The sequence below is a fragment of the Nicotiana sylvestris genome, chromosome 2, assembly GCF_000393655.2.
Source record: "Nicotiana sylvestris chromosome 2, ASM39365v2, whole genome shotgun sequence".
In the NCBI taxonomy this organism is placed as follows: domain Eukaryota; kingdom Viridiplantae; phylum Streptophyta; class Magnoliopsida; order Solanales; family Solanaceae; genus Nicotiana; species Nicotiana sylvestris.
Genome location: NC_091058.1, coordinates 148,338,593 through 148,354,057, shown reverse-complemented (window position 1 = coordinate 148,354,057; position 15,465 = coordinate 148,338,593).

The following is a 15,465-nucleotide window of genomic DNA, read 5'->3' as shown; positions in this document are numbered from 1 at the left end:
CCGTTCATTTGTAATGTGTACCAAGTGTGGCAGGTTCCCTATATGGTTCTTGACAGTAAGTTTGTTAGATCATCAAAACATAAGGCAAAGACATTGAAAACCCCTCAGACTATTTGTAGACTGGGAAATTGCCCTGGGATCCTAAAGAATCGAGAGCTCTGCGTACGAAGGCGGCCAGGTTTAGCATGTCCGAAGGAACTCTATTCAGAAGAACATTCGACGGCCCGCTAGCCATATGCTTGGGGCCGGGAGATACCGAATATGTCTTAAGGGAAGTTCACGAAGGCACCTATAGAAACCATTCAAGGGCAGAATCTTTGGTTCAGAAGATAATCAGGGCTGGCTATTACTAGATCGACATGGATAAAGATGCAAAGGACTTTGTACGAAGATGCGACAGCAGTCAAAGATATGCACCGATGATTCATCAACCCGAAGAGCTACTCCATTCAGTCTTGTCCCCATGGCCATTCATGAAATAGGGAATGCGCATCGCTAGTCCCCTGTCGTGGGCACCTGGTAAGGCTCAATTCATACTATTTATGACTGATTAGTTCTCCAAATGGGTCGAAGCTCAAGCATTTGATAAAGTCCAAAAAAAAAAAGTCATTGACTTCATTTGGTACCACATAGTATGCCGGTTCGGGATACCGGCTGAGATCGTATGTGAAAATGGGAAGCAATTCATCGGCAGCAAGGTAAACAAGTTTTTTGAAGATCACGAGATTAAAAAGATCTTGTCAACACCTTATCACCCTAGCAAGAACGGACATGCGGAATCAACAAAGAAGACATGTTGATACCCAATTTTCCCTAATATGTTATAATGTATTTCATATACATTCAAAATATTATTTTGCATCATTACCTAATTTACATATAAGTATTTCTATAATTTTTAAAGCTTTAAAATTATTTTTCTTGCATTTAAATTGTTCAAATATTTATTAATTACTCCTTCAAATTATTTTGTGATGACTTAATCATCCGAATTTATTGTTTACACCTACATATACACTTTATAACATTTTATTTTATTTTATATAATTACATCTGCATTTTTGAACTATTTATGCATTTTTTTGCAATAATAGCCTATAATTTACCACTAATTGCAGTTATCATTTTATTCAAGGTCAAAATAATTTTTTATATTCTTATAATCTTTTAATGTTATTTTAAAATATTAAGTTTCATAAATAATAGTTTTTATATTTATTTAACTATTTTGTTAAATTATTTCCCCCTAATTTCTTTTGTTTAAAATCTGGCCTAAAATAGGCCGAATTTCGGATCCAATCCACCAGCCCAAAACCCCCGCACCCTCACCCAACAACTCCCAACCTAAACCAAATGACCTTTTTTAAAGGACCGGGCTGTGACCCATTTAAAATACTCACCCTACGTCCCTTTTAATCTTGGTTGTTGATCTCAGATGATCAACGACCCATAAACCATCCCTCCCTTTTAATTAATCAAACCCCTGAAACCCTACCATTTCTCTTAAATCGCCACCCTCAAACGCTCCTCTTCTCTCCTTTGTAAAAAAGCCTAGCAGCCACCTCCCTTATCCTCTCCAACTCCGACCTCAACATGGAATCACTTCATGATTCCCTTTCTATTTATGCTATGTCTCGTTGTTTCTCACACTATTTTGGTATTATATAGTAGTTGCCTATTTTTAGTAAGTACCAGGCTCCGAATCATGGGAATCAAGCTCCATTTTATTTAGATCCAAATGATATCTCATCTACATACATTCATTACCATGCTATATGGGTTCGATTCAGTGGGATCTCTGATTATTTCTGTTCTCCTTCTTGAACTAGGGTTTGCCCGATTTTTTCTCCTAAATTGATTCTAAATTGATTTTGCATGATTTTCTTTCCTTATTTTGTGTTTGATTATCTATGTTTCCTTGTTTGTTCATGCAATTTTACTACTATATAAATCCCCTTTCCTCGTTCCCAATCTAAGTCTGAATGACTATCACTTGATTACCGAAACTACTATTATTCTCTCACTCTGACTTGTCTTATACTACTCTGAGGCCTAATCTCTTATCCATCTGAAAGCCAAGGCCACCGGAATTCAATTATTGGACCTTTCTCAATGTGAGCACTGTCCGAGGTTCATTCGAAACCCTTAGGATCTCTGACGCACTGAGATTCCTGGGTTCAACTGCTCATATTGCTATTGCCATTTAGATATTGTTGAAATTATTCTTCTTGTCTACTTGTTTGTCAATTAGTAACTGGTAAGTCCTTTGGCCTTTATAGTTTCATCTTTTGTTTGTGAACCAATGTGTTACACTGCTATTTCTGCTTACAGCCCTATTTGCTTCAAGATTAGTCTGTGATCCTTGAGTTTTCCTAACACTGTGACTTAACTAGTTTAGTAACCTGGATTCTGGATTTCTTAAGCATGTTATTGTTCTATGTGCTGTGATCCTATCTCCCCACTCCAGACCCATGCGAGGAACTAATTCATTGCCCTGAATGAGTTCATATGCACTATTTCTTTAATTCGTTCATATGTAGCTTGTTATCTTCTCCAATGATCATGTAATTTTTGAATGTCATCACAGCCTGAATCTCTAAAAGATAGCATGCCATGTTTCTTGTAATTCCATTATGTGATCTGCTCGACTCTATGTTGACAAGTGTTGCCTAGGGATTTCTAGTGTCAATTTCAATGTTTACCCTCTTCCTACATATGATCAATTAGCACTAGGCTTAATAATACCTATCCCATTAACTTAAGGTTGATACTTTCATCCATCATGGATCCTAATGTCTACTTGTCTTGTTAGCTTAAGGTTGACATATTCTTTACCTGCTATGAGTTCTTAGAAACGTGTTGTTACACCCTATAAGTTTAACAACATATATATATATATATTTGCTATGGTGTTTTGAGTGGAATGTTTTTGAAAAATAGTTGGAAAAAAATATGTGATTTTATATAGTTATTAATATTACTACTTTCGAATATGTTTTAAATTATACTCATGATATGAGAAATTTTATGAGATTTTCTTTATTGTAAAAATATAAATTATTTTCTCACAAGAAAAGAAGATTACATTTTAAGAATTAAGCGTACAAAAATTTTACTCTTCATATGAGATTAGAAAATTATAAGTTGAGAAAATATATGTATTTTTACATGGATATCTTAAGGAAATAGTGTATGTATTAATTTTATATGGTACCACATGACCATGTTAGTGAGATATATATAAAGTGTATTAAATAAGTAGAATTTCAAGTAATTTGAGATAATTCTTAATTATGCGGGTAATTGGTTAATTACCGGATAACGGGACATTACCTAATTAACTAATAAGTTGAATAAAGATTTAAAATTTCTTCCCCACCCCAAAGTGGCAGCACCCTCATTTACATTTGGTGACTCTTAAGCTCTTACATATGTGTCACACTTAGAGAATTAGTTGAATTAGTTGTTCATTGATAAAACCATACCAAAAAGGTAAAGTATTATACTGTTAATATGAAAGAATTCATATCTGCTCTACAAAGCTTTGAAGATAAGAAAAAAGTAGTGAGGAAGTAGGAGGAAAGTTTCAGAAATGCTGAAAGTTTACTAAGTTACTATTTTATTCTATCATTGTGAAGCTAAATTCTTCAATCTAATACCTTACCTTTTCATATCTTGCTAAGCAAAAGAACCTACTTAGCAATCTTGGTATTAAATAAGCTGAATGGAGCAGATATATAGGGGATTATATTGTTGGCAACAGTTGAGATTGAGGTGCCGTTGGTTTATTAATTGACTAATTGGGGAAGGTGTCCTTCGTGCTAGGTTGTGTTGTATTACCTATACTGCTAAGAGAGGATCAACACCTTATAATGGTCTCTTCATACCCTGCACTTGTTGTCAAATGTCAAATATCTATTTGCTTCCAAAAGAAGAAAATGAGCCACGAAGATTATTTCTTTTGGATTCGATAATCTACTATTGGGGTTATAGAAATGAAACACTATAAAGGATGTTCATGCATATTGTACCAACGTATCTGGTTATACTAAAGTATCTGGTTACTCTATAGAATACAGCTTACATATAAGAATATCATACAAATTTTTCCCTACTCCGATCTTGTCGTCACGTGTTTGTCGTAATTAACGTATGTTAGAGGAATTGTCAAGAGAATCGACTCAGGTATGTTAAGTATATCCTTTATTTCTTTGGGCATGATCTATACGACACAAACGAATGAGAAAATGTACAACTTCCATAAATGACTTTATTCATAGAAGTGTTAGAGGTGCATATGTTCTTGAATTTCCATGTGTCATATTATTATACCTTCTATTCATGGGTCTCGGAATAATACGTAGTTGATAAAGTTTATCCGAAAGGAATATTGAGATTATTACATATTTTCACGCATTTCATTCATTTATACATGTGCATTTACCCATGACTCAGACAGTGTTATATACGCGTATATAAGTATATATATGTATATGGGATACGGGAAAAGGTTACGGCATTATATACGCATCACCACCTAATCAGCTGGTATATGTTGATGATTTGCCCACAGTAACCGAGATGATATGATGGGATGCACTCAGAGGCGTGATGATGTTATGGCGTTATATACGCGTATATATACATATATATATATATATATATATATATATATATATATATATGTGTGTGTGTGTGTGTGTGTATGTATGTATGTATATGTATATGTATATGGGATATGGGAAAGGTTATGGTGTTATATACGCACCACCACCTGATCAGCTGGTATACGTTGATGATTTTGCCCACAGTAGCCGAGATGATATGATAGGATGCTCTCAGAGGATTGATGATGTTATGACACATGTACCTATGCACAACATGACATTTATACGTATATGCATGACGCTATAAGTATTTCATGATTTACGAATCTATCCAGACTTATAGGTTGAGTCTTTTACTCCATGTTTCTTCCATATCCTTAATTAATGTTGACTTACTGTTATGTTCAGTTCTACCTTACATACTCGGTACATTATTCGTACTGACGTCCTTTTGTTGGGGACACTGCATTCATGCCTGCAGGTATAGACACTTAGTTTGACGAGCCCTCATGGTTAACAAGGTTAGCATTCAGCGAAGGATTGGTAAGACTCCATCTTATTCGGAGTGCAACCGAGTCTATAAGTCATCGTGTCAGAGTTTTGCTACAGACTTATGGGTAGGCCGGTACCTTGTACCATTTTATATCAAACAATCTTAGAGGCTTTGTACACAGGTTTATTATGTACAGTATATCAGAGGCATTGATGGTCCATATGTATTCATGTTTTATGAACGATAGTTCATTGATATAACATTTGCCCACTTATAATTGAACATTACGAGTTGTGGCCATATTAGCTCATGACAGTTATAAAAGGAATGAATGAGTTACAAAGTAGCTCGTTCGGGCCACTACGGCACCGGGTTCCAGCCACGCCTCACAAGGTTTGGGGCGTGACACTTGTGTTGCAATTAGTGTGCATCTTGTTATATCTCATGATCAACTAAGTACGTTTGCCAAATTATGCTACCAGTGTGATTGTTATGTAAGGCTTTCCTGTTAGAATCTTCATAGGAAGATTATCTTCCACCCTTTTCATATGTATGATTCTGCTTGGGCCGTCGCATGCAATTCTTTGAGTTGGTTCTATTTTGAAACAATGTTTGCAGTGGTTTGGTGGTACCTTATCTTGCCTTTGTTAATCTTGTTTTTTCTGAAATTACTAGCCCGTATGTATCTTTGATGTATGTCAACTTAACATGGTCTTGTATATTAGTTGGAACTGTAGTTCTTTCAGTTGTGAAAACTAAGTGTTTAAATTACTCCATGCGTAGTACTATTGGTGGTATGGCTAATCTGGTATCCATTAGCTTAATTACTGGGATTGTTTGGGCCTGGTATGTTGGGCCTGCCTTTGGTATTTGGGATCTAAAGCATACTGTCTGCACCTGGAGTTTGGGTCTGCTGTCCGCATGAAGTTCTAAGCATACTTGAAGGCCCAGATATGTTACTGGATTGTTCTTTATTTGTATTTGGGCATTTAATCGTTCAACTTGGTCTGTAATACTTGTAAAACTAAATGATGGGGAAATTAGTAGGAAAAGGGAGCTGGGATATTCCAATGCTCGCATAAACAGCTAGAAAACTTGCCTATAGGATTAACTGCCTTGTTTGCTATTTGTTCGACATGCTCCTATTTTAATCACTCATAGAAATCATGCCTATGGGGTTCATGCACACTTCACTTGTACACTGTTCAAGCATAAGTATTTGTTATACGTGTTTTTATGTTACTACTGAGCACTTAGACAGCATGCATATAAGATGTAATAACATATGCTTTGTTAATCCAGATATCATGCCTATAAGACCATGGGCATGGGAAGGATAGTGCACGCATAGGGCACGACATAGAATTAAATTAGAACGCATTTAGGTAAACAACTTTAACATAGTAATCGGGTAGCGGGAGATGATAGTCTGTATCAACTGAATAATATGAACAACCTTACCTCAAGGGAGTTGCGAAGTATTATTTATGTTGCACGGGGTGATCCTTAAGCTAAAAAACATAGGACCCACCTCCCTTTTTATATGTTTTCTAGTCACACTTAGTTATTAAATATGGACCAATCAAGTTGTATCGTATTACATCTAAAGACTTGTATTGATTCATATAGTTATTGTCTGGTTTCTTTGCACGTGTTCATAAATAGAACCTTTAAATTCCGTGTTTTCCCTCACTTATATGATCACGTAGGACAATTATAATTTATAATCCGCATAAGTGTAAACTTTGGTCGGACCCACCATTGTGGACCTCGAAGAGTGCCTAACACCTTCTCTTTGAGATAACTTGATTCCTTACCCGATCTTTGGTGATATAGACTAATCAAATAGAGTTATTTGAAAATAGGTGTCCCAACGCACCTTAAAATTGTTAGGTGGCGACTATTCTCTTTTAATACCCACTTAAAAGAGTTGTCACATGTCGAAACTCACTTTCACGAGAAAATGGGATGCGACAGCAGTGCATTCACTTTTATATTGACCCGTTTTACCATAGGGTGTGCAAATTTTGTTCTTAGGAAGTGTGAGGTACTTGCTTTTATGATCCCACTTAGGTGCTGGATTCCCAAATCCAAGTCCTTTTATGTTGCTACTATGGTGTTCTTGTAGCCATGAAAGTGTATCGGAGGACCTGTTCCATTTACAGGTTCTGTCTAGCTCATGCTTGACCTTGCTTAGATCCTTCTTTAGGATTCTTACCTGCTCATCTTTTGTGTACAACTCATCTTTCATTTTTCCTACATTTTCTTCTAAAGTGAGTTGTGTGTGATCAGCTGTCTTTTTACCTGTTCCTAATTTCAGTTTTATATTTTCAAATCTAAGCTCTAGGACAGTTGAGCCAAGTGCATGAACCTGGTTCTTCAGCACAGTATTTTCACTTACAATTTCACTAACCCTAAATATTAGGTTTTTGCACTTAGCTTTCAAAATCACACATTCTTTAGACATCTATTTTTTCAGAACTTATATTCTTAGATTCATCAATTAAAGTTAGCAATAATTCTGATAGTCTATCTTTAGAAAGGAGTTTAATTTTATCCTTAAGGTCTAAAAAACTTATCTCAGATTCTTCATCAGGTTCATCTTCAAATTCTCGAATTACTATGAGAGCTCGTTTAGTATTATCATCAGTGTCCTCATTTGAACTATCTTTCCAAGTAGCACCATTGCTTTGGATGACCTTTTGTTGTAGTTCTTCTTGTCATTAACTTGCTCCTTCTTTCCAATCCTTCTTTTAGATTTCTCCTTTTTCCACTCGACTTCCCATATAGGACAGTTCTTGATCATGTGGTTCTTTTTACCACATTTAAAGCATCAATCAGTCATCTGCAAGTGTTCTCTTCTCGTCTCCTTCCACAAAAAATAGTAGTGATCATTGAATAATGGTGGCCTAGTGGTGGATTTCTCTTTACAGTTTTCAGGTAGTGTACTCATCTTGATCTTTTCCTAAGGTGTTAGCCTCTTCAAGGATAACCCGCTATGATACCAATTGATGTTTTATACTTCAATACCACACAAGAGGGGGAGTGATTTGTGTGATATCCAATTTTTGTGTGCATAGATTATAGAAAGACCTTGTTCTTCTATGTGTTCCTTATACTACTATTGCGGAATAATAAATGCAAAAAGTAAAGAACACAATTATTTTTACGTGAAAAACACCCGGCTCACAAGGTGAAAAACCCACGACTTACTACTAGTAGGATTTTTTCCAAACACTTAACTACAACTTTGAGCCAACAACAAAGTTTACAAACTTTTGCAACCCTAAGGATTAACTCTAACCCTTATAGCAACCAGCATAGGTTGTTGTGATTGCTTCAAGTTAACTCTAACTTAAACTATACAACTTGAGTTTATAACCTCTATTAAACCTAAGGATTAACTCTAACCCTTATAGCAACCAGCCACAGGCTGTTGCGACTGCTTCAAGTTAACTCTAACTTGAACAATACAACTCGAGTTTACAACCTTTGCAAACCTATAGATTAACTCTAACCCTTATAGAAACACGTCATAAGCTGTTGCGACTACTTCAAGTTAACTCTAACTTGAAAGATACAACTAAGGTACCTAGTACAATTTGCTTCTTAGAAAGCTGAAAGGTACAACTCAAAATGCCTACTACAATTTGAAATAGAAATAAAGAAAGACACATGAAACTCTTTATGGAGCTGGTTCTTCAATTTGGTTCGTGTAGCTTCAGGATCACACTCTTTAATCTCATAGGAATTGACCACAAAATGCCTTGCTATTTTGCTCTCAATTCGTGCTTAACTTCAGCATGTGTGCATCACCTATAAAAGAGAACACAACTGATATATATAGAGTTAGTAGATAAATATTAACTAGAGTTATAATGCTTTACTCTTCTTTGGTAGAAGATTTCTAGTCAACTTCAACTTTTAACTTTTCCCTTATCTTGGATAGAGTTCTTTTTAAGTAAGGAGTCCTTGTGACGATTCGGCCAGTCATCTCATGAGTTACCGCTCCGTTTTCCCTATTTCTGCTTCTTTATGCTTTGTTATCCGTGTTTTGTGGTATCGGGTTGGTCGGATAGAGCCCGGAATGATTTTGGTAAGGTTTGAGACACTTAGTCTCTTTTAAGGAAGTTTAAGTTGGAAAAGTCCACCGGATGTTGACTTATGTGATGGAGGACTCATATGTGCGTTCTGATGGTTTGGTTAGCTTTAGGAGGTGATTTATGACTTAGGAGTGTGATCAAAATGGGTTTTGGAGGTTTGGAGTAGATTTAGGCTTGAATTGGCGAAAATGATATTTTGGCAATTTTCAGTTGGTAGGCGAGATTTTGATATAGGATTCCGAATGGAATTACGAGAGTTGCAGTAGTTCTGTTGTGTCATTTGGGATATGTGTGCAAAATTTCAGGTCATTCAGATGTGGTTTGATTGGGTTTTGATCAAAAGCGTAATTCAGAAGAATTTAGAAAGTTTGGCTTGAATCCGATGTGTTTTGGGTGATTTGATGTTGTTTGATGTGTTTTGGTGATTGGAACAAGTTTGAATAAGATTTTAGGACATTTTTGTGCCTTTGGTTGAGGTCCCAGGGGCCTCGGGTGAGTTTCAGGTGGTCAATCGGATCATTTTGAAGGTGGAAAAATTGCAGAAGTTGCAGGTTCAACTGTTGCAGGCTTTTACTCTTCGTGTTCGTGAGTGGACCCTCGCATTCGTGAAGAGTCAGTGGAGGTCAGTGGAAGCTTAGCCTTCACGTTCGCGAGGGAGGCTTCACATTCGCGAAGGGGCTGGATGCTCGTGCATCGCGTTCGCGTAGGGTCTTTTTGGTCAGTCGTCTGAGGTCATGTTTGTTCTTCGCGTTCGCGAGAGAGGGTGTGCGTTCGCAAAGGGTAAGGTTGAGGAACCATTGCATTCGCGATGGTCATGTCGCGTTCGCATAGAGGAAAAATTGGTCAAAGTAATATTGTGCTTCGCGAACACGAGGATTTGACCGCGTTCGCGAAGAAGGAAATAAGGCCTGGGCAGAATGTTTTTAAACTCGTCTTGTCCGCGAGGAATTGGGTTTATTTCCTCCATAGTTGGTCATTTTGGGAGATTTTTGAAGGATATTGATGAGGTATTCAAGGGGAATTGTTGGGAGGTAAGATTCTTGGGCTTAAAACTTGATTATTATGTGAATTCCACCTAGAAAATCATGGAAAGTAAGCTAAAAATTGAAGAGCTAGGGCTTAGAAATTTGGACTTTTGATTGGGGATTTGGAGGACCATTTGGGATCAGATTTGAGAAATTTTGATATGTATGAACTCGTGGGGAGATAAGGAATCTATTGGTGTGAAAATCTCTGATTTTCGAGACGTGGGCCCGGGGGTCGGGTTTTGGTAATTTCGGGATTTGTGCCCTTTATTGATTGTTTTCGCTTGGACTTTTTTCCCTTAGCATATTTTGACGTCCTCATTCTTATTTTAGATAGATTCGACGCGCGTAGAGGTCGATTCGAGGGGCAAAGGCATCGCGAGCTAGAGATTTAGCCGGTTCGAGGTGAGTAATGATTGTAAATAATGTTCTGAGGGTTTGAAACCCGAGATTGCATATCGTAGTGCTAAATTGAGGTGAGGCACATGCTTGATGACTAGCGTGGGGTCGTGCACTATTGGGAATTGTAATTTGGTCTGTCCCAACTGATGATTTTACTGCGTATTTGACTGAAATCTACTTGTTTTCATCATTATTTGGGCTGAATGCCATATTTAGGCCTTGTGCCAACTATTTGAGCCCTTCTGGGATTTTTATTGATATTTCCTCACTATTTTGGCTTTATACTTGAACTCAACCATGTTATATTTCACTATTTTCGTACTTAGCCATGTTTACTTTGTTTTAAACACTTACATGATCTTTTAAACAATATTTTTGGGCTGAGAAACATGTTTCACTACTGCCCGAGTGGCTTGTGAGGATTTTTGACTGAGTAAGGCTGAGGGCCTATGTTGTGAGGAAACACTGATACTGATTTGAGGTCGAGGGCCTGAGATATGTACACCACGAGGTGTCTTGATTGATATGAGGCCGAGGGCCTAGTTTGATGCCACGAGATGGTTTGATATTGCGTTTGGGCCGTAAGGGGCCCCTCCAGGAGTTTTCACACCCCCAGTAAGAGCGGGTACCCATTGTGATGTGAGATTGAGCCAGAGGGCCTGGTATTGTTCTGAGATGTTGCCCGAGGGGCGGATTTGCCGATAATGTGCACGAGGGGGGCGAACTTCCATTTGTTAACTTTACCTTAACTATATGTCAACTACCTGTTTACTTGTTGAAAAAGGATTGTTACTTAAGTTTTCACTGGTTTACTGCTCTTAAATGGTTTTACTGCTTTATTATAGAATGTCTTGTGCCTTACGTGTTTTTCTTACTTTCAATCAGTATTTACATTTGTTAATTACTGAGTTAGAGTACTCACTTTACTCCCTGCACCCTTGTGTGCAGATTCAGGCGTTGCTGATCTTGCCAGTGTGAGTTGAGAGCTCTCGGTGGACATTCGGAGTTCACGAGGTAGCTATTTGACGTCCGCAGACCCGTGTTTCTCCCTCTTTATCATTTATATCTCATATCAAACTTTTGTACTAGTTGTAGACCTTTCAGACTTGTATTAGGCTTTATAGATGCTCATGACTAGTGATACCCCGGTTAGGGCTGTGTTGGGTTGTTCTTCCGCGTATTTATGATATTATCTGCTACTTTGGATTATCTATTCATGTTTAGACTATTTCTAAATGCTAAATTTTAATAATTGGAAAAATGGGAAGTGTCGGCTGGCCTTGTCTTCAGGAGAGGCATCATCACGACCGAGTCCGGGTTTAGGGTTGTGACAAGCTGGTATCAGAGCCTAGGTTACATAAGTCTTACGAGTCATGAGCAGGTTTAGTAGAGTCTCGCGGATCGGTACGGAGACGTCTGTATTTATCCTCGAGAGGTTGTAGAACCTTTAGGAAAAACTTCATATTCTTGAAATTCTTGTCGTGCGAATTTGTTGACCCGAGTACTAAACTTCTATTATTCTACTCTCTCACAAATGGTGAGGACACGCACTACTGGTCGGGGTGGACGACCCCCAGTACCACCAGCTATGGCCACCAGAGGCTGAGGACTCGGTCGTGGTTGTGGTAGGGGAAGAGCAGCACCTATAGATCCACCAGCTACCCTAGTTCAGGACCAGGTCCCAGCTATGGACGCTCCAGCAGCATAAGCTCAGGAGGCCTTGGCTCAGATCTTATCGGTTTGCAATGGCCTAGCTCCGGTGGTTCTAGCCACTACAGCCGCAACTACTTTGCAGGGCGGGGGAGGTAATTAGACTCTCACCGCTCGCACACCTGAGCAGGTCGTGCAGGGACTTCACATGTCGGGGGCACATCCAGCCCAGCCGGTTGCAGCTGCTCAGGATTATGTAGTTTCTGCCATGCCGGAGGATGAGCAGTGTAGGTTGGAGAGGTTTGGTAGACTTCAGCCTCCGTCATTAAGTGGTGTAGACAGCGAGGATGCCCAAGGCTTTTTGGACAAGTGTCAGAGGATGCTTCGTACAGCGAGTATTCTGGAGACCAACGGGGTCGCTTTTACCACCTATCAGTTTTCAGGAGCTGCTTTCACTTGGTGGGAGGATTTTGAGAGGCATAGGCCTGTTGGTGCAGCACCACTTTCCTGGCAGCAGTTCTCCGTTCTCTTTCTAGAGAAATATGTGCTACAGTCTCATAGAGAGGAGCTATGTAGGCAGTTTGAGTGGTTGTATCAGGGGGAGATGACCATGTCGCAGTATGAGTTGAGGTTCTCTGAGTTGGCTTGTCATGCCATCTGGTTGGTCCCGACAGATAGGGAGAGGATTAGGAGGTTTGTTGATGGCCTCACTTATCAGCTTCGTATTTTCATGACCAGGGAGAGGGTGATTGGTGCTACGTTTGAGGAGGCTGTGGATATTGCCCGTGAGATTGAGCATGTTCGTTGCCAGGAGCGTGAGGAGAGGGAGGCCAAGAGGCCTTGAGGATCTGGCAGTTATAGTGGTGCTCCTTCGAGAGGTCAGTTTCAGCACGGCCGAGGCCATCTTTTCAGGCATGCTCATCCAGCTCGCCCACGTTATCATGGGGCATCTTCGAGTCATGGTTATCGTAGTTCTCAGCAGGGCCAATCATTACTTAGTGCCCTTACAGCTTAGAGTTCGTCCCGTGCTCTATCAGTCCAGGGCTCTTCTATGCCGAGTGCATTTGCTAGTCACTCCGGTGCGAGGGGTTCCCTTCAGTCCCCTTCTCCAGCACCTGGGAGTTGTTATGAGTGTGGCGAGATGGGTCACATGTGGAGGTAGTGTCCTCATCGTTTTGCTAGTTCATCTCAGTAGAGAGGCCAGTCATCGGCTTTAGCGCCAGTTTCTTCACCACCATCCGCTCATTCATCTAGGTGTAGGGGTCAGTCAGCCAAGGGTCGCCAGAGAGGGGGAGGTCAATTAGGGGGCGGTCAGGCTTGTTTTTATGCACTTCCAGGCAGACTCGATGATATTTCTTCAGACGCTGTTATTACAGGTATTGTTTCAGTCTGCCACAGAGATGCCTCTATATTATTTGATCCCAATTCCACCTTTTCTTATGTGTCATTATACTTTGCTCATTATTTGGGTATGCCCCATGAGTTTCTTGCTTCACATTTTCATGTATCTACCCCGGTGGGCGATACTGTTGTTGTAGACTGTGTGTACCGATCGTGTGTGGTGACTATTGGGGGTCTGGAGACCCGTGTGGATCTTTTATTATTGTGTATAGTGGATTTCGATGTCATTTTGGGCATGAATTGGCTATCTCCGTGTGGTGCTAGTTTGGACTATCATGCTAAGATAGTCACATTGGCTATACCGGGTGTGCCACGGATTGAGTGGCGAGGTGTGGCTGATTATGTTCCTAGTAGAGTGATCTCATTCTTGAAAGCCTAATGTATGGTTGGGAAGGGTTGTCTTTCGTATCTAGCTTTTGTGAGGGATGTCGGAGCTGAGACTCCCAGTATTGATTCTATCCCAGTTGTGAGGTATTTTCCCGATGTGTTTACTGCAGACATGTCGGGCATGCCACCAGATAGGGATATTGATTTTGGTATTGACTTGGTGCTGGGCACTCAGCCCATTTCTATTCTGCTATATCGTATGGCACCAACGGAGTTGAAGGAATTAAAAGAACAGCTTCAGGAACTCCTTGATAAAGAGTTCATTCGGCCTAGTGTGCCACCTTGGGGTGCACCAGTTCTATTTGTGAAAAAGAAGGATGGAACTATGAGGATGTGTATTGATTATAGGCAATTGAACAAGGTAACAATTAAGAACAAGTATTATTTGCCTCGCATTGATGATTTATTCGACCAACATCAGGGAGCAAGAGTGTTCTCCAAGATTGATATCCGTTCAGGTTATCACCAGTGATGATCTGGCCGGTCGTCTTAAGAATTAACGCCCCGATCCCCTATTAACTGCTTTTTCCAAGTTTATTTCTGCTATTTTGATTTGCCAGGATGTTCGGTTTTAAGTTTCGAAGTGTTTTGGGACACTTAGTCCCTAAATGAGAGCTTTAGTTTGGAGATTTGACCGTAGTCGGAACAGTGTGAAGACAACCTCGGAATGGAATTCCGATGGTTCCGTAAGCTCCATTGGGTGATTTCGGGCTTAGGGGCGTATTCGGATTGTGTTTTGGAGGTCCGTAGCTAAATTAGGCTTGAAATGCCGAAAGTTGAATTTTTGAAGTTTCCGGTTCGATAGTGAGATTTTTATCCGAGGGTCGGAATGGAATTCTGGAAGTTGGAGTAGCTTCGTAGTGTTTAATATGACATGTGTACAAAATTTCAGGTCATTCAGACGAGATTTGATAGACTTTTTGATCGAAAGCATATTTTTAGAGTTTTTGGACTTCTTAGGCTTGAATCCGATGAATAATTGGTGTTTTGATGTTGTTTTGAGCATTCCGAAGTTGGAACAAGTTTGAATGATGTTATGGGATATGTTGGTAGGTTTGATTGAGGTCCCGAGGGCCTCGGGTGTGTTTCGGATGCTCAATGGACCATTTTTGGACTTGGAGAAAGGTAGGCTTTTGCTGGTATTTATTGCAGACTATTCTTCATCACGATCGAGTGGGGAGGATCGCGATCGCGAAGGCTTAGATGAGGCAGAGGGAATTTTGCCCTTCGCGTTCGCGTGAAGAGGAATGCGAACGCGTTGCTATGGGAGATGCTGGATTGCGAACGCGTGGGCTGGGCCGCGTTCACGTAGAAAGAATAAGGCGACAGTGGGTTGTTAAGTGTTTCTCTATGCGGTCGCGTGGAGTCAACCGCGATCGCATAGGTTGAGGGAGCTA